Source organism: Ruditapes philippinarum, unplaced genomic scaffold, assembly GCF_026571515.1.
Source record: "Ruditapes philippinarum isolate M1 unplaced genomic scaffold, ASM2657151v2 ctg190_1_1_1_1, whole genome shotgun sequence".
Classification (NCBI taxonomy): domain Eukaryota; kingdom Metazoa; phylum Mollusca; class Bivalvia; order Venerida; family Veneridae; genus Ruditapes; species Ruditapes philippinarum.
In genome coordinates, this window is record NW_026853762.1 from 123,453 (window position 1) to 145,128 (window position 21,676).

The window sequence follows — 21,676 nt, forward strand, 5'->3', positions numbered from 1 at the left end:
TTTGGTTTTAGAATAAATTTAGGAAGATAAATAGGAGATGCTCGTACAGTATGTTGTCAATAATATTCTACTTTTACCAAACTGTCTTTATTTTCATTTGAAATTTATTACCACTTACGTGTCCGCTACAATTATTGTAAAAATGTTTAAAATTACTATTGTGTGTTAATTTATGGAAATATAGATTTCATATTTACAAGTATCAATGTTATGGCCAAATAAAATACACCAATACGTATTCTGGCATTAAAAAAACTGCGCAAGAAAACGTGCATCAACGGATATAAACATGCAAGGCCGTGCCATTGTTATGAGTCTTGCAGTTGTATCGATAGACCCCTATCTATTCAATGGTGGCTGATTTGTGCCATGTCGGATTTTTGCTCCGCTGGGCATTAAAAACAAACATGAAAATACGTAATAAAAATTACAAAGTAACAACTCTGTCTTACTTTCTTCTTTTCGCCTAGCGCCCTTTGGAGCGAAAGTTCGACAAAGTGGTCATTTTGTCGGCGTCATTTCGAGCTTTCGCATTTTGCTCCGCGGGGCGCCAGACGAAATCAACGATAAAATTAATAAATAAATAAATAAATAAATTAATTAAATAGCACTGGTAGCACGTGAAAGCATGTCGACACCTGCTTTAGAACGAAACGCAGAATGTTTATTTGTATGCAAGAATAGCGCTAAAGTACTAGTACATGTGGGCACCCGTTTTAAATGTATCCTTGTGTTTCTGCAGATGTTATTGCACACAAAAGATGCATTAACCCTATATTGATTCATTATCTATTATAGGAAATGAATTGCCCGTTAACTCGTGAATATTTCATTTCGGAATTCATGTAGACAATTTAATGGCAGATTCCTACAGCTTATATGATTAATCAACCACAAATTCCAATTTAATTTTAAGACCTACAACAATGGTCAATAATAATTAAGTGCCACTTTGTTGTCAACAAGACATATAATATTCAAGGTACTAATTATGATCTGAATAACAAAAAGACTCATTTCAGGACGGTGTTTGTAGAATTAGTTTGGCATTTCCGTAGCTGTTGAAGTTTTAGCCGAGTGCTTTTAAGTTTGTTTCTACATAATTTGATTGCTGTATTATGGAATCTGTTAAATGCATTTAATGGTAAGTTTGCACAAGACAAAAAAGTTGTTTTTAAAATCCGTATAGAAAATGGATTTCTGACATATATTGTTGATTGACGCGTAAAAAACGTTTGATATTTGTTGGACAAAAGTTTTCTATTATTAAAACAATAAAAGAGGACAGCGATTTTAGGTTAAACAAACTTAATAAAGATTAAATGAAGTTTAAATATAAAATATAAAGTGCACGATGGCATTTTATGAAAAAACGATAGTGACTACTGAGATTGTTATGGTTTGTTTATTTCATAATAATAATAATAATAATAATAATAATAATAATGTTCGAACACGGCTGAAAAATACAGGAACAAATTGTTTTATATTGTTATATATTAAGATACAATTTGCGTATTTTAAATTGAAAGCAACTTAATATATTATACAATTCCTTTCCCGTTAATAAAATATAATTCATTAAACTCACTTTAACAAAAATACATTTATTTTCAGAAATGAATTCACTACTACTTGTGCTTATTTTGGTAGGATTACGTCATCTGGTCGGCGGTCAAGGTAAGCATTTAAATACATTTATGAAATGCTTTTATAGAAATATAGATATAGATATAGATATATATCGGTGAAATATAAAACTGGTATCTTTCACTGTTTTGAATTTTAGCCCGTTACGTTGTTTCAGTGAAATACCAGCGTGTACACGACTCGAAACCAACTTTATGACGTTACGTCAAAAATGATGATTTTACAAATATAGGATAAACAATTGTAAACCAATACATAGAGTCTATGTGTTTAGTTTATTATAATATCGAAATATATTTTACATCGTAAACACAAAAAGTTCATATTTCACCACTGGCTGCGCCACTCGTCAAATATACATCTAGTTTCGTTTTTTTTTTATTAAATCATCACTTAGGAGGCCTCAGTAAATCTTTTTCTTTCCCGGTGTTTTTCACTTTTTAGAAACTTTTTAAAACTTTTTTTTACCACAAAAAAAAAGAAAAAAATAATAATAATAATAAAATCTGTTATTATTGCTATATCACAGAGCTACATAAGTCTATGCGTAAATATAACGAACAACATTATACTAAATAGATTTTTTAATATTTTAGTTCAACTTGTTTTTGTTTTTTAATTGAATTTTATTTTAACTTTATTCGTGATAAAATTTTATAATGAGGCTTATTTGCTATTCATGTAAATAAATGACTTTGTCAGATGATATCTTTTTTTTATTTCTAGTACATTTGACATTTTTGACATAAATAACCGAATGGAACAAACGTATTTTGGTTTTGAACTATACACCATTTTATAGATTTTTTTCGATTTTCTTTTTAATTCTATTAATTCTATATTATAGTCTTATCAATGTAATAAGTATATACAACATATCATAAATTAAAAGCACATATAAACGTAAATTTAAAAAAAAACAACACATTGCCACTCTCTACAGAGTTATAAGAGATTTTGTATTTTTAAATATCATAATACAAGTGACATCATTACTGCATAATGGAGTATTAAAAATGCTCTTATTAATCTACATCTTGAGCATAGTATAATTTATATATCTGTATGGGACAGAATTTGCCGTTGTTACGTTTGGGAAAAGGTCAAGTGAGAACATTGATATGTAGGATGTAATTAAGTGTATGATTAATACAGAGTGTGATAAGTGAGAACATGAATAAACAGGACATGATTAATTACATATTTATATGGGAGATGAACAAGATAAAAAAACATGGCCAAGTTCATCTTAGCAAGGGACATGGCCATGTAAGAACATGAATGAACATGAAATGACCAAGTGCATATTTGTAAGGGACGTGACCATGTAAGAGCATTAATGAACATGAAATGACCAAGTACATATTTGTAAGGGACGTGACCATGTAAGAGCATTAATGAACATGAAATGACCAAGTACATATTTGTAAGGGACGTGCCCATGTAAGAACATGAATGAACTGGATATGACCAAGTGCATGCTTGTAAGGGAGATGACATATAAGAACACGAATGAACAAGATATGACCAAATACATATTTGTAAGGGACGTGACCATGTAAGAACATGAATGTACAAGATATGACCAAGTACATATTTATAAGGGAGATGCCCATGTATGAACATTAATGAACAGGAAATGACCAAGTACCTATTTGTAAGGGACGTGACCATGTAACAACATTATTGAACAGGATATGACCCAGTAAATATTTGTAATGGACGTCCATGTAAGAACAAGAATGTACAGTGCATGACCAAAAAAATGATTTAAGGATCGTGACTTAGCAGGAAAGGGAATGGAAAGGGTATGATTAATGAAGAACATAAATACTTTAGGGTATATCGGTATAATCAGATATAACTGGGTCAATGAATTTAAAACAACAAAAATGATAAAATTTAAATTTATACTTAAAATAACATGTTAATAAAACCAAGCAAATATACCTGCACTATTGCAAGTTACAGTCTACTACAGTTTTATTTAAAACTAAGTGTACAGAAGGTTTGATCATATATTTAATATTAAGAAACAGGTTTTGGCACTTTCTCAAACAATATCGTTGTAAGATAGAACAAATACAAATTTTGATCATCATTCCAATTATGAAACTCATGATTAATTTTAACAGCTTCTTCATATAAACTACTTCTTATGGTTTGATATGAAGAACATTCCAATAGGACATGTGTTTCCATTTCAACTGCATTTTTACAAATAGGACAGAGTGTAACATTAACAGGCATATTTTCATACCGCCCCGTTTCTAAAGGTATTGGCGCAACACCGCTTCTGAATTTAGCCAGCGCGAATCTGTGTTTAGCGGGAATACTACTTATACAGCCATACATTTCTATTTCATAACTTTGAAAACTCTATATGATCTCAATTTGTACGAACATTTGAACTTGGGCCAGACACAAAAAATAAATACTATTTTACCAACTAGCTACATGTATATATATATTCATAGTTTTTCTTCCACAGTGCTACAAAACCCTTTAGATGACATATTACTACAATTCATTAAAATTCACTAAGATCAAAACATGCGATCGTTATACATGAATTGGCAGCTTGTTAGCGGCCCTTTACAGTACAAGCATGATCATATACAGTCGACTATCGTTATCTCGAAATTTATCATCGAGATACTGAAAATATCGAAATAAAAATATCGAAATTAACAAATATTTCCAATATAGATAAAGAAGGAAGAAAAATGGGACTTTAAAAATTTCATCGAGATAACGAAATATCGAGAAAAGCGATGTCGAGATAACGATAGTTGACTGTATAAAATTGCACCGGAAATAACGGAAATAAGCTCGTCATATTGTAACTTTTTCTTTTTCTTCTAGAAGTGGTTGTTTAAATCATTAAAACAAGCGATCATTCTTATATAAAAAAAGATGTATACATTATCTTTTAATGTTGATTTTTGAAACCTATTATTTTTAGCTTAAGTCTTCATGTATTTAAAATAAGAAATTCCTCTGAAATTGAGGGTTACCAGTGGGGAAAACAGATTTTGATAGTCCAGTTAATACTGAGGAAATTTCATTTTTAAACGGTATTTAAGCATAAAATAAAAAGAAAATGTTTTTGTTTGGTTTTAGAATGTTGTATAAAAATTCATCTTACACACACAAAAAAAAACATACACATATCCTCAATTTAATTCGTTTTTTTTTCAAAAAAAGCACATTGAATCATTTTTATTCATTTTAATATATTTTACTTCATGCTCTAATAAACGTTAACTAGAAAGTCGTGAAGAAAGAAGCTTAACTACTTTTCTGGAAAAAAAAAATCAGTATTAGGACATCCTTTTCCCGGCTACAAACTTGTCAACAATTTCAAACAATTAGGGGATACAATACATTTATTCCGTGTTTTTTTTGTATTAATAGCAAAAAAACAAGGTGTTCTAATAATTCATTTGACTATATGACTAACACAGTTCAGTATTTTGATAATTTTGAAATCCATTACATGTAAACGCTGAAATATGGAGATTCAAAATTTACAATCATACATTTTTTCTGTCTAGTGCTAATTTAAATATTGCTTTGTTGAACTTCATTATGCTTTTAATAAATCTAAAACTGAAAACATCTGTACACAAATAAATGATAAGCATTTGACAGTTAATAAATTTTTTTTTCTCCTATTATCATGTACTTAAAGGGTGTACAGGTAATTTTTATGAAGTTTTTTTTTTAAATATATGAACCATAGAATTATATTGGTTCCATAATTATACGGTGGATTCTCGAAAAAGGTATTATATAGAAATTAATTGTAATTAAGCACGCATGGATATTGTAAATAACAGAATTAAATGTTCCAAAACAAAATATTATAATGGTATTTGTAAGTAGGGTTTTGTCCGTGTACCAATGATATCGTGCATGCACCATTCGCTTTTCATACAATTTTCTATCAAATTTCTTAAATATATATATATTTTTTTAATTCAAATAATGATTATTCTGCAACAGATATATAGCTTTATACACTTTAAATCTGCACGCATCAATATGAGTCAAAATATTTCAAGAAATAAAACCTTAAGAAAAATGTATTAAGATCTTAAGAAAAGTAAAAAGATTTAATATGAAATTAATTTTTTACATGTTATGGGCGATAATTAGCTGATTTTGCAGTTTCAATCACTATAATTATACTGCCTTACTAACGCAGCAGTAAAAAGGTATTTATGTATATTTTGACCACATATTGGTAATTCACGTTGGTTGTAAGTGCCGTTTGCAATGTGTAAATTACTTTCTTTGTTCAATTCACAGTAATTTACTTTTATTTGTTAGTTAGTTAGTTTGTTTGTTTCATTTTACGCCTTTTCCCAACAGTATTTCAGTCATATAGGCGGGTAGTTTCCTAACCATCGTTCCTGGAGAGTTACACCAATACTAGATTACCTTCCTCCGCGCTAAACTACCAAAGCATCTCCCGGGAATCGAAACCACGCAATTTACTTTTAAATACATTTCTAAAATGTTCATGAAAATCATCATGAATCTGAAGGCATGCTGCTTTAAGGTAATTAAATGGCCTGGTACTTATCCATTGATATTTATTCACATGACTTTTCTATACATCACCCTGTATTTTTTATAATGTTTTACTTGATTATGTAATGTTTTGCATGAATTGATTGAAAATAAAGAACGAAAAATCGGTACAGTTTAATTGTTCATTGATTATTTAAATAAAGCAAAACTATATTCTATTAACTGCATTTTGAAAAAGTATACAATTTTATGTTATACTTGATATATAAATATATGTTTCAGGAAACGTTAACTGGTCAAATATTTACACAAACCGAGCAGTGAAATAGATTTAAACATTTTAAATAGCGTCCACCCCGAAACAATTGCGCAAGATAATTCATTGTCGCTATAAATATTAGTGGGGCGGGAAATTGAGAAAATAGTGCAAATTGTGATACAAGCATGAAACTTTTAGGAAATCATCTTTAGACCATGTAGATTTCAAAAGTGAAGAGGGCCCAAAAATATCTCTGCTCATTCAAGATGGCCGCCATTTTCAAGATGGCCGCCATATAAATTTGAGTACATTCTGGCTCATTCATTCCAATCTTTTGTAGAGACCTTTAACTCACACCAACAGCATGCATATAATTTCTCCTTTTCAAAAATTTAGATATCACAAAATGTCTCTTTCATACTTCTTCCAAATCCAAGATGGCGTCCAATATGGCCGTCGATTTTTTGCAAAACTGTTATATCATTTTTATAGCATAATTTGTTGCACAAATTATGTTTATTATGATAAAAAAGTGTTAAAACATATCAGAGATAATCAAATTATATGTTAATCTCAATAACAGTAAACATTTAAAATGTTTTTATCTAAAATATCTTTAAAAAAGATCAAGAAAAAATTCCATTTTGTTCATATTTTTCAAATTTGATTTTCTAAAGTAATGTACAAAGTTAAAAAAGTTACTTTATATCTTAAACTGTTTTTGACATTCCATTAATATCATGTATTTATTGTAAAGAATGTAAGAAAAGCATTAAATCTGTAGGTTTTATATTTTGTGAAAGTGGGTAGGGTAATTTTATATGATAATTGTGAAAGAAAAAACAACAGAAAATCTACATTGCTAAGTTCATTTGATTTCTTTGCTATTTTACTTTTCTATGAATTCTTATGCAAATGTTCAAACTTAAAAAGTACTTTTTATTGGATGAAAGTATTTTTGTCTTCCTTCGGGCCATTTGGTGGGTGAGCAAGAAATGCACGTACAAACATGTGTATACATTCAGTTATTAAATTTGGTTGCATGATAATTCTTGTTTCAATATATTTGGTATCATATATTAATTGTTTATCGTAAAGACATATAAGAATAATAAATCAACTTAACATGCTTAAAAAAGCAAACATGTACTTGAATGTAAGGTGAAAAGGTAGTCTCTAAACGCATATTTTTGACTCCTCCACAATTTTATATTTATAATATAAGCATGGCTTAAAAGCCAACACAATGTATGTGATTTGAAACATAAATATCAATGATATGGCCTGGCCTGCATGCAACTTTTTGAAAAGTTAAGATACAAACTAAGTGTACTAGTATTTCTAAAAGTAATCATATCTTATTTTTTTCTTTCAATAAGAGGGTAATGATGACCCTGGATCACTCACCTAAGATCATTGTTGGAAAAAAGGTAACAAGATCATTTTTGGAGTGTCAATTATGTCATAACACACATGATTTGTGTCATAATTGAATCCCATTGCTTTTAAAGAAACATGTTCAATATCTGCTTTCAATTTTTTTATTTCACACAAGAGAACTTTAATAACCATATCTATATACGAGTCCATATAAACTTAGTGACCTTTTGTGTTTGGTAAATTTGGACCATGTTGTCCATGATATATCATTATTATAACATAATTGTGATGATACGTGATTAATATATATGCGTCGGATAGTGTAGGTTAAGAGAAAACAGATTTATTACAGTAGTCTTTGTAAATTAGGTGATACCATTGCAAACCATTTTAGACTGCAGTAGCATCATACAAATTTATGCATGTTATATCTGTATACATCCCAAATATCTTATTTCAAGTCAATGAAGTTTAACACTAGATGTTTTTAATGTGTTTTCCTATACAAGTATGTGAACCCAGGTGGCTCTATGAGCATGATTCATTAAATGTGTTAATAAAGACCCAAGGTGGTGCAACATGCAAGCTTAGTACCAGTGCTCTAAGCATTTTGATTATTGAGAAGATTTTTATTGCATGCACACTTAATGATACAAAAGTGTTTTATGTAACTTTGAAAGAGGTCTTCTTTACTTGGCAAGGTTATAGTTTGACTATCTAAGCTCTAGGCATTACAGTTTAGTTGTTTGTTGATTTTTTTTAATAACATCAACAACAAAACAACTTCAATGCAATTCCCTACACAAGTCTTTAAAAACTGTGTTCCTCGTGAGGGCCTTTAAATCATGTTCCTGCAGTCTAAAATGGCTTTCCCTGTCACTTAGTTTACATTGACTTATATATTAAAATTCTTCTCTGAAACTATGTGCACAGAGAAGAGAAAATATCGTATATCATAATATTGTGATGCTATATAAAGATTATAAACTACTGGATTATGGTCAAAATCACTTAGTTTACATGGACTTTTATTGGAATATAGTTATATGAGTCTTCATGTATTTCTGAGAGCCTAGTTATTGGACATGATTCTTTAAATCATGACTGGTGAAAAAAAAGATACTCCTTATATGATTTTAGCATTCTTCAGTATAAAGGAATTATAGACCTTTTCCAGCAGTGGGTCTTAGGCGCGTGATCTAGGATCAACAATGCTCTCTTTTTTATGGGAAAAAAAGTAGGGAGACATTAAGATTATATATAAGTATAAGCTATGTTTGTTATGTGGGTCAAGCGGTTTTATTGATACCTATTTTAGCACACCTAGTCATTAGATAATATGATGTATCAGTCGCCTACATTTTTGTTTCTTTTGAAAATATCATGTCTACATAAGTTATTAGAAATGGACGGTACTTATTCAATTATACTTGGTTACAATGATGTGCAAGTAAATATAACTTTGAATCATTCTGTTACAAGCTTTTAGAAAGACTAAATTGTGCTAGAAATAATTGTATTCATAATAGACAACATTTCACTAAGGTCCAGGCATGATTTTATCTTTAAGTTACATATGGTTCGTTGATGAATATTCAGTCTTCTTTCTGTATAATTATCAAGTTATATTATGACTATTGAAACAACTTATATCATGCAAACACTTTAATAACTGAATGTATACATATGATTATATCTGCATTTATTGATATTTTAGTACACCCTCTAGACCTGAAGGAAAACAAAAATACCTTAATACAATAAAATACTTTTACAGTGAATATTTGCATAAGAATTCTTAAAAAACTTATTTTGTACTACAATTGTCTGATAAATTTACCCCACCCACTGTTAATAAGTATAAAACCTTCACATTTTTGTTTGTTTTTGTTACAATTATACAATAAAACATAGTGTTGATTGAATATCAAATGCACTTTAAGAAACTATGTAACTTTTGGAATTTTGTACATAGTCTAGAAAAACATATTAGAGAAAAATGAAAAAAATGGCACTTTTTCTTTGATTTTTTTTTAAAGATTTTTTTGTACAAAAAACTAAAAAACATGACTAACAATGTGGTTAACCTAAAATTTGATTTTTTTTTCTAATATATTTCACAATTTTATATGGAAATACGCATACCGTGTGCAAAAAATTATACTACAAAAGAGATATATCAGTTTTCATTAAAATTGGCAGCCATATTGGACGCCATCTTGGATTCTGAAGAAATATGAAAGAGAAATTGCTTAAAGATTTAAATTTTTGAAAAGGGGAAACTATATGCATGCTTTGGTGTAAGTTTCAGGTCTGTACAAAAAATTGGAATGAATGATCTATTATATACATCAAATTTATATGGCGGCCATCTTGAAAATGGCAGCCATCTTGAATGAGCAGAGATATTTTTGGGCCCACTTCACTTTTGAAATCTACATGGTCTATAGATAATTTCCTGAAAGTTTCATGCTTGTATCACAATTTGCACTATTTTGACTTATTTCCTGCCCCACTATATCACAAAAAGCATTTTGAACGTTTAAATAGCTGATTTTTCTAGGTTTAAAAGCTTTTATTTGTAAGCCCATATTACAGCGTTAATCCTTAACATGAAGTAAGGCATTTTAAAATACTTAGTCGGTTAACTAAACACATAATTTTGGTTTCATTTGATGAAGCATAGCATAATTTACACAAAGACGAAAATCACGAGCTACATAAGAAAATATAGATTCTACTTCATATTGCATTACATATTCACCCTAACTCGTATTTTAAGCATCATTTCTTCATTTATTTCAACAACAAAAACAATAACAGCCACAAACTCCCCGTCAACAAGACCATTGTAAACAACAACAAATAAATGCAAAAATTAACAGACGGTTAAATTTCACTTACATAGTCAACATAGTTTGTTACATCTAATTGCATTAATAAGTACTATGCAAATAGCTATTCCCACTGAAATGGGCTGTTTTAGAAAGTGTCTTGTTTTACCGGATACACATAATGCATTCTTGCATATCAGACAATATGTCTACTGTTTGCACCGGTGCTAGCGAAACACCTCAACGTAAGACAAGTCGCATGTTTTAAATGACGTCATTACAATGAAGGATGACGTCATTGTGCCGTTATAAATGAAGTTGAAAATTCATACACTAAGAAAAAAGTGCTAAATGAAAAAAATAGTCTTGCTAATTTCTGTTCGAAATATCATTAATTTGTAATACCCAAGAAAACGCATCAATCAACCACAGAAATTGTTAGCTTTTAACTCGATGGAACCTTTTAAGCAGACAGTGCCTAATTACCACCGAAAACAGTTGCCCATGAGCTAAGTATTCCTGTGTGTACCGCAAGACGGTGTTAGATCCTTGTACTATCATCCTTTGATGGGTCTGATATTAAGTTTTATTATACCGTAGTAATAAAATCGAGCAATACTTCTTATATATAAGTTTATTCATTTACACTAAATGTCAAATCGTTGACATTTAGAAACATAAAGTATAGGAATTAGACGTAATCCGTTTAATGTTAGCGTTTACTAACCAATGACGTCATGAAGGCTTATTTAGAAAATATAATATCAAAATGTGATATAACTGATATTTGAATTGAGATTTAATGCAGCCATTTTTCCGTGCATTAAGATCTACAGAAGTTCAAGGACATATTTTTAAGCCCAATCCCGCAGGGCGAGTAATTAAATAAGACCGCAGACGTCAACAAAGTACATTATTATAGTATTAGTCTAATATGGTAAATTCTTTTTTCACGTATAAACAATCTATTTCGTCTTATTGTTTTTGTTGTTTTATTTTGTAGTTGTGGTTTGTTGTGTTTTTTTTTTTTTTTTTTTTTTTTTTCATTTGTACCTTGCTAGTTCAATGTCCCTTGACATAAAACTACTGGGGCCGTCATGGCAGTTATATATTTTAATAATATAATGCCCGAATTCACATAATTATATTAAAAAAGTGGAGCGTCATGTGATGAGAAGAATCACCTTAATTAATAGCCTTGACGTAAAAGTCAGGGAAGTGCAACGGGCATTCAATTAATCATTTGCTCTACTACTGTTTACCTTTAATCATCACATGGAAAGGCTAGCAATGGCTTATTACCAGTTTTATAACGTCCGCGGAGAGATAAAATATGTTATCGTTTTAATTTTATTTTTATTTTTTTTAAAACAAGAAATAGTCGCTATCTATGAGACTGTCAGTTCAAAGATATTTTCAAAATGAATATACGATTAAAAATTAAAGTTGGTATGGATTTTGAAGAACTTTTTTTACGATATAAAATATCTTTTTCGTTTAGGAAGTAAGACTATATAAAATAACATTAGTTAAAGTCGTATGCTATAGTTACCTTTATTACAAACTTACCAATCTTTACCTGGTGATTGTGTTCAAAATGAACTACGTCATAAAGTCATAAAGATTGGCGCTAAGTTTTTTCCCGCCCAATATCAGAAAACCAATCGTTAATGGCTTTACAAGTTGAAACTTGAATTTGTTGATGGCTTTACAGTATACTAGTCGACAGATGAAAAAGAACGTTATGTTAACCATTATAGAGTATTGTATAGTTTACATATTCAGAGAGCGTTCATTAACTTAAAAGGCGTTTTACCCGCCTGAAAATATAATCGAATGCCGAAAATACATGTATGTTAAGAACTGCACTTTTCATCTAGGTAAAATATAAAGAAACGTTCTTTTGTGGAATTCTCATGACAGAGATTTAATGGTTTATCTAATAGAAATTCAACATTCGAAAGGAAAATAAATAAATAAATAAATAAATAAATAACTTGGTCATATAAGTGTCGAAAGTCAAAATAGTTTATTGGCATAATCATTTTACATGTTCCTCGCCAAGTTTTATAATTTATTGGCAATTCAACATAAACATTGTATATACGAGTACATTCATTAATTTTGTAAGTACAAAATTATTCTAAACATAATTATAATAAGTCAGTAATTATTGTACGAAAATTTCGGCGGGTATGCAAGTGATATGATATTCAGCTTATCATAATACAATTCTTGTATAATATTGTACGGTTTACATACTACCTTTGTTAATATCATTGCAACGTCTGCAAACATTTTCATAGAGGCTCGCACATTCAAGTGTAGCATCTGAATCGCACAGAACAGGGATCTTACACGTTGTAAATTTAACTGACCTTTGACGTGAACGCGCTCGTTCGCAGGCGATTATAGGAATGTACGTCATATAATGTACGTCATATAATGCTCGTATACGCGACCTAGTTACAATGTATGACTAAATAAAGGAATCTATTCATGCAGATGGTTGTCATTATTAAAGGAAGTTACTTCACATAATATATGCGCGACCAACTTAAAAATGTCAGTTGTGACTAGGTAAAGGAATCTCTTTCATATAAATGTTAGTCCCTTTTTTCGTTTTTCTGAATATTTAATTATTCGAAAAGTATAACATTTGCCAGAAAAAGTTAGAACATGCTATCCAACATGTTCGCTGTAGAGCTCAAATTTTCAATCTTATCTACTCGTGGCCTACCCTATACAATGTCATATATATATAACACATTTGAATAAAAATCTACGGAAGCCAAAGTGTGCTACAAAGGATTTGTAACTTTAGTACATTTGTACAAGCCTTTGAAGTGACGTAATGCTCATTTGTTTCCCTGTCATGTTAAACTAAATAAGCGTAGTTAAGTAGGATAAATTCATCGGAATAAATGACATTTAATTATCTATTTCATGATATTTCACCTTTTAACTGGATTGTTTATACGATTTTCCGTTCGCCAGTATCTTCCGCATATAATGACGCAAATAAATATTTAAAATGGCGACAGTTGATATTGAATTAATGTAAGATAATCATCTGACCGTGACGTTTATGGAAGACAAAGACCTGACTTAAGGGACACAGACATTGATATTTGAAAGGTTTGCCTATCAAATGCCATTTATATCATGTTAGAATAATAGAACCTATTATTGTGTTATATGAATTATAGGAAAATCCTAACGCGAGGATGAGCGATTTAATCGGGAACGAACCTTGGCGTAATTATAAATAAATAATATCTGGTCCGCTTTCTTTGCGACTTTTATTTTCTTTCAAAAATCTAAAAAATGATTAGTATTGGACAGTAAAATTATAAGGAAAAAACCTATATTTTATGTTGCATTTTTTGTACAATTTATCAAGGTAGTTTCAAGTTTCAATCTATTGACTATCAGCAATACATTTTCCTTTGGTCATTTACAAATACATACAAACTAATGGCAAAAACTAACATCCACATATTCAACATAGACAAATAATGTAGTACAATAGACGATCAGAGGGCAGGTGAGCTTTCAAGGTTATTTTGAAGTAAAAATTATTTATTTATATACTTTGTTAAATTAAATATATAAAATTATATTTTTTCCTCTTATTGACATCAGTGTATTTAACTTTAATTTGTATAGTTGGCCATGGACAACAGCCTTAATACTCTAATCTTATATCACTGTAATTGTGAGCAACAAAGAACAAAATGACATTTTGACTCTACAGCATAAGGTAGCAAACATGTAGTTTGCACAAGCTATTATTTTTTTCAATATTATTTTATCCTCATATATGTACATAATCCTAAGCCTAACAATTGTTTTCATAGCTTATCATTCAATATAACAGATTTTACTTTTTAAAACATAGGATTAAAAGGCAGCATTATTTTTGAAATGCCTGAATGATGTATTTATTATAATGATAAAATTCATTCTGCTAGCTCATCAAGAAGTAGTGACAATGTTTCATAAATGTCACGGTTCAAAAATGTTCACTCTTTAGGGGAGAAGATGTGTAAGCGGCCGGATAGCTCAGTCGGCAGAGCCGCGGAACGGTATTCCGAAAGTTCCGGGTTCGAGTCCCGGTCAGGCTGCACGTTTTCTCACCCAGTGGTATTTGGCGCCCTACGGGGGACAGTGAGTGGATATAGCTCAGAGTTACATTGTTCTGTAACTCTGAAATTCGGGGACGGATTTTATAAAAGCAGGCTGCATATTTGTCTTACCCTATGACATGAATAATTATACATTGATAGGTAATTTATTTTCGTACATAATTTTCAACCAAAAATGCCTCATGATGTCATGTTTTGAATTGAGCGATAAAATAGAAAGGAAAAGTCGGTAAAATTCAATCGTTCATTGATTATTTAAATAAAGTCTATTCTATTCACTGCATTTTGAAAAAAATATACAATTCGATTGAAAATTATTATATTTCACGAAACATTGTCTGGTCAAATATTTATACAAACCGAGCAGTGAATTGGCCTTATAACATTTTAATTTATTGACAAACCAGTTTGTATTCATAATTGCTTTGTTTTCATGTTTAAAAAGATATAAAAAATATATAAAAATATTCTTTTTGTAGAATCTATGTAACATATAAAAACAAAACAAAGTGTGTTCGAAATATTCTTTTCCGTTCCAATACCATAAAGGTATTATGAACATGCGAATATTATTTAAGACCAACATTTCTGACAATGCAAACGTTCTAAATCAAAAGGTTATTCTGTTTAAGTGAAATGAGGTAATATTCGAAAAAAAAACACAGTATACAAAGACATGCACAAAGTAAAAGGATTGAGCATTTGTGGTGTTTTTACGTCTGATTGACTTATTTGAAGAACAACATTTTTAGGGTGTAATGCAATATGGTCAATAAATCAAACAAAATAGCAAATATTTTTCTTTTTCAATGCTCCGCATGTATTTCCTCCTACAGAAATGTACACTTGCCGCTAGATGTCGCACCATTGCCGCTTAATTCCATAAACGCCGCTAAATATCGCAAAATCTTCTGCAGTTTAATGTCGCAATGGTAACGTTGAATGTCGCCGAATTGCCATTGTCGTTAAATGTTGCAACACTACCGTTTAATGTCGCAACATGTATATCCATGATAAAATTAAGTTAGCCGGTCGTATTAAATAACAACAAGCAATTATCATAGTATTGCAAGCAATCCATCAGTCCCCTACCTGTTAGAACCCCAGCAACATTCTGAAGGGCCATTAACCTTTTATTTTATGTCATTTAATGAATGAATATCAAGTATGTACCATAGTAATGCGTAATAAGAAAATTATGTTAATACAACAAGTAATCAAAAGGTCCAATTTTCTCAGGATGAATTAGTATTACTAAGTATAAAGTTTCAATTTTTGATGATTAAATAGTGATGATAGTTAAAATCCTCAGTTGATAATAAAGGTACACTTCTAATTAAAAAGAACAAAATAGTGAGCTTGATTATCTGTCAGAATGTCAGCAAGCTTCGGAGCATTTTTTTGTCATCATAGGCAGCCTCGTAAATACATTTGTGCATACAACGGCAGCACTTTCACATCGGACGCCTGTAACATTCTCAAGAAAAGACATCCTGGGTTGATATTTTGCATAAGTTACCTTTTGTTATAGAATGATTGAATCATTGACATCTGTAAAGCAGTAATCTCATTGTGTGAAAATAATAATACATTTAGTATTACCTATATACCGATAAAACCGCAGGTAAACAAGCTTGTAATTAACAGGTCGACACAAAATAAAGATAAAAAAATGTGATCTGAGATTAAACTTTAATAAGTCTTTCTAGAATAAACTTCTCAATGGGTTTCACCCATCTCAATCTGATTCGTAGCTACACCTGGGTTACTTAATGAAAAAAAATGCAAATGTGTTTTATCACCACCAAGGGCCTATTCTGGCATACATTGTGACCGTCAACTAAGATGACTTCAATTTCAACTAATTATTTTGTGCATAACATCAAATCCTTTCCTTTTTGAAAAATAACTAGTTCCCAGATCACCTACATGTCGTTAATATTGACATTATACCAGTTGTGAAACATGAATCAATATATTGCAACATTTAACGGTACTGTTGTGACATTAAACTTAAGGGAAAATATTGCACATTTAACGTCATTATATTGCGCCGCCGAGCGAGTGATTTTATTAAGTAATTTTATTAAGTCCGAGGACGTAAATATAATTATAAGCTTTATTCTTGAATAAAAGTATACGTCTTATACAGTAATTTCACAATTCTTAATATGTTTCTCGTATAAACAAACTATTTTGTCATTGGGCTGTCATTGCAGTCAACTATTTAAATATTGCGTACTGACTCACATATATCGAAAAATAAATGTGGCACATCAGGATCAAATTGCCTTGACGTATAAGTCAGTGAAGTGCAACGGGCATTCATAGAAGAAAGTTTGTAAACTATTTGCTCTATTTCAGTTTGCAATAGCTTATTACACGTTTTATAACGCTCCGCGGATAGATAAAATATGTTATCTATTTTTTTTCTTAGCGAGAAATGATCGCTAACTGAGATACTGCTATTGTCCTCTTTGATCAAAGATTTGTTCAAAATGAATATAGATTAATAATTAAAGTATGTATCGATTTGGACGAATTTTTCTTACGATATAAAATATTTTTTCGTTTAGGAAGTAAGACAAAATTATTATAACATTAATAAAAGGCGTAGGCTATAATAGTTACCTTTATTATTATGTATATTTACCAATATTTACCCGGCGATATTGTTCAGAAAGAACTACGTCATAAAAGTGGAGCTAAGTTTAACTGTCCATGCACTATTAGAAAACCAAACGTTAATGACTTTTCAAGTTGAAACCCGAAACTTGTTGATGGCTTTACAGTATACAGAATATTAGTCGACCGATAAAAAAACCTTACGTAAATCATAGATCATGCATAAATTATATATTCCGAGAGCGTTTATTAACAGCAATGAGAAAATTAAAAGGCCTTTTGTTGCGCTTTTTAATGACAATTTACCCTCTTGAAAATATAATCTAATCCCGAAAATACTTTAACAACTGCGCTTTCCATCCGCTTATCTTGGGCTTATTTGGGATGTATAAAGAGAATTTGGGAACTTTTGGGAAAAAAAAATACAAATGTGGAATTTTAAGTGGGTTATATAAACAGTAATTGTATGATGATTCCGGTTAATATCCAAGTCTATCAGCTATGCTTATGTGATATTTAATGAAGCATTCATCACAAAACAATTGTAAATTAATGTTATGCCTACCAATGTCACCGTGTTGCGATCGGCGGAAAACAGTGATAATGACCTCTGTATATTGATAAAAAAAACATGCTACGTCATTCAGTTGAACTTTGATTGATTTTTGTGTAAGATGAAATTTTATGTTACTTCGTTAGCTTCAAAAACAATTAAGGCGTTTTGCTGCGCTATCTAATGAACATTTATCCGCTTTAAATCTGAGTCGAATTCCGTGAATACGAGAAATACAAATTCTGCGCTGTCCGTTCGCTTATTTAGTGCTTGTTTGCGTGTTAAAGAAAAAACCGAAAGCTTTAAAAAGTATTTAAAAAAATGAATAAATAAACATAAATAAAATAAATAAATCACACAAGTCAAAAGCCAAAATATTTTTTTTTATTGGCATAAACATTTACCTGTTCATCACGACGGTTTATAATTTAACATGGTATATACGAGTACATTCATTAATTTTGTAAATAAGTACATTTACAAAAAACAGAAAATAAATCAGTAATTATTGTATGAAGATTTTCGCTGGATATTCTAAGGATCTGGTAATATGATAAATAAATAAATAAAATATATAATAGTACTTACCATCTTACAGCTATGGTATGCGCGAACAACTAAAAATGGTAGTTATGACTTTGTTAAAGAATTTTTAGATATAGATATTTGTCCCTTTTGTAGAAAAAGGTAGAAAACGTTAGAGCAGCCGCACCTGCTCTATCCAACAACCTAAACTATTAGATTTATCTAATTCACACAGAAACTTATTTTAGTGGGTTTTGTGGTTCGAGTTTGAAAGGTAACATCCTATATAATGACATGCATATAATATTATTTACTATATCGGGCCTCATCTGAATTTTCAAATGGAATAAGAAACTACAGAAGCAAAATGTGCCACTTTTCCGAAAGTGTTTTAGTAAGTCTAGGAAGCTGAATGGATATGTAACTATAGAACACCACATAGATATGGCACAATGTTCATTTGTTATGCTGTCAAGTTGAGCTTAATTAGCGCAGTTAAGAAGGTTTAAAATAATTAATAGTATTCTATTATCTCTTTCATGATATGTCAGCTTTTAACAAACTATTCTCTTTAAATAAGTAGCTGGGTTGTTTATACTATTTTCCATTTGACCGTATCTTCTGGATATGATAACGCAATTAAATAAGAAACTTAAATGGCGGCAGTTGATATTGAATTGTATAAGATAACCTTCTGACGAGAGTTACTGGTTGATTGAAAACAAACTCCTCTCTTAAAGGACACAAAAAGTCATCATTAAAATTTGATCTCAAGTTGAAAACTTTGCTCATCAGATGACATTAATATCATGTTAGCATAATAGAATCAATCATTGGGATATATGGAATATAGGTCAATCCAAACACGCGGATGATCGGTTCAATCGGTTCCATCGTAAAAGTGTCTTATTCATTTACATTTATTCTTACTAACAACGTAATTCTATATAAATATTATATTTGATTGCACTGAGGAAGAAAGTCGAGAATTGTAATGTCAAGCTGACCTTGTAACTTTATGTTCCATCACTAATATCTAATTTATTTTAATCTAGTATTGACAATAATAAGTCAAATAAAAGCGGTAGATTATCTTCAACAACAGCCGTATTTTAATGGAAATAGAGATCATTACAATTTCAATAACATAAAGTAGTTTTGCAAGCGAACGTTCTATTCATAGATTGTGATAAATCAAAGAAATATGAAAGACGTCACATCAGTATGTCGGTTAACTACTCTTTTTTGTTTCAATTAAGTTGTGATATTTCATTTTTTGTTCAAGCTACACAATTATTTTTGCGTTCTAAATTATGCTCCGCGGAGGAATAAAATAATTGTACTATTCATAATCTAATTATGTTTACTATACACGTTTTGCGTATGAGTGATCTATAGGTATCTATATCTATAGGTCAAAATAAGATAAATTAAAATTATTCATTACCAAATCAAAGAATGTGTTGAACTGGAAGACTGAATTCGCGATGAAAAATTTATGTTTACGTTTGTCGAGGATTATTAAGTACAGATTAAAATAAATATCTTTGTTACTGACATTGCTCATCAATTTTGTGTAAATTTGAATTTGACAAAAACCGATTTGTTTTTTTTTTAAGTCAACATTTTTGTTGTAGCCTTTGGATATGATGACCCCTTTAAAAGGGCAATTAATATTTATACACAATAATCATCTGTGGAACTAATTACTATCGCCTATTTACGATCAAACAAAAACTTTGGCTCAAGGGCCACAGTATTATATAGGTTTAATTAAATATTTATAAGGCATTAGCACGAAATTTAATATGTGATTGAAAGATTAGATGTATAACCTACGACTTACAGGTAGGCGTTGTTTAACCCTCAGCTTCATTTGCGCCCGAGTCTGGGGTCAGACAGGGTGGCAATTTATCACCCGAACTGTTTTCTCCGTTCCTTAATAATGTTTGATTATCTATTTGTAGACGTAAAAACAATCATGTGGTTATATGTAGTTGGCACAGAACTCATTAATTTACATGACTTGACTCTGATGTTGAAAGTATTAAGAGGTTAAACAGCCTTCAAATATAAAATTGAAACTTTTACTTTGATCAGTTGATTCACTTAAAATTGAAACAAAAAGGATAATAAAGAGAAATATACTCAGTTTACATATAAAAAACCGTCCTCTTTTGTGGAATCCTTAGTCTCATCTCGGTTAAAAAGCACAACAATGTTAAAACGGTTTTTGCGTCATTAGACAGTAGAAATGGTGAAAAGGGGAACTGTATGAGGAAATTATCTTTAAATTTGCACGCAACTTGATGGTCTAGGAACACAAATCTTGAAAAAAAATGATAATCTCGTCAAAGAACAAAATCATAACTAACTCAATGGAGTTCCGTTAAAATTAGACATATGCTGACGTCACTCTGAAAAAATTGCATAGATACTTTCAATAAATCCAGAAATTTAATTATAAAAAAATGTTATCTTTTTGTAATGAAATGGTAATTCTTTCTATATGCTTAATATCTAAAAAAAAGATTATATTTTTTTCTGCTTCAGGTACGAACCCATACATTGTAGGTGGTACAGGTAAGGTGTTTCATTTTTTTGAAACAAAATAATATATTTCAAAAAAGTTCTTTTGACTTTATTCTAGTTCAAATACTTTTTTATTTTATGCTATCACAATTCAGTTTTTTATACAATTTTAATACCATTGTCCTTTTGTTAATTTCATAAAAGTTATCTTGACAATTATTCAATAATCACCATCACTTTTATCATCACTGTTAATGTCATCATCATCATCATCATCATCATCATCATCATCATCATCATCATCATCATCATCATCATCATCATCATCAACATCATCATCATCCGTATCATCATTGTCATCATCATCGTCATCACGATCATCATCATCATCATCATCATCATTGTCATAATCATCATCACCGTCACCATCATCATCATCATCATCATGATTATCATCAGCATTATCAATATCATTTATATAATCATCATTATCATCAATACAAAATTTTAATGTTCCTTTGATTTAACTACACGCTTTGAATTTGAATATTATAGGTGGGACATTTGTTATACAGAACACGGCTAGCCAGATTTCAACGCCAAGTTTAGCAACTACCATTGTTATCCCTGG

At 30.2% G+C, this 21,676-nt stretch overlaps 1 long non-coding RNA gene across 1 annotated transcript; it reads left to right on the plus strand.

Moving 5' to 3' along the window:
• Positions 1-970: 970 nt before the first annotated feature.
• LOC132737783 (uncharacterized) lies at positions 971-21,098 on the plus strand. Its single transcript, XR_009626779.1, has 3 exons — positions 971-1,144; positions 1,618-1,680; positions 21,067-21,098. It is a non-coding gene; the product is annotated as an uncharacterized LOC132737783 (long non-coding RNA).
• The last annotated feature ends 578 nt before the right edge of the window (positions 21,099-21,676 follow it).